Here is a 395-nt window from a genome sequence, read left to right as displayed (position 1 = left end):
ATCCTAATTCTCATTCTCATCCTCATCCTATGTTCCTCGTTATCCTCATCCTCTTCCTCATCCGCATCCTCATCCTTATCCTAACCTCATTCTCATCCTGCTCCTAACCTCTTCCTTACCCTCATCCACTTCCCCATCCTTGTCCTCATCCAATCCTCATCCTCTTCCTGATCCTCATACTCATTCACGTCTTCATCCTATCCTCATCCTCATCCTCCTCCTCATCTTATCATCATCCTCATCCTATCCTCATCCTCTTCCTCATCCTATCCACATCCTCCTCCTCATCCTATCCTCATCCACATTCATATCTTATCCTCATCCTCATTCTCGTGCTAATCATATCCTCATCCTCATCCTCTTCCTCATTCTCGTCCTCATCCTCATCCTCTTCC

The sequence above is a fragment of the Lupinus angustifolius genome, chromosome LG03 (assembly GCF_001865875.1).
Source record: "Lupinus angustifolius cultivar Tanjil chromosome LG03, LupAngTanjil_v1.0, whole genome shotgun sequence".
Taxonomy (NCBI): Eukaryota; Viridiplantae; Streptophyta; class Magnoliopsida; order Fabales; family Fabaceae; genus Lupinus; species Lupinus angustifolius.
Note: the sequence above shows the minus strand (reverse complement) of the source record.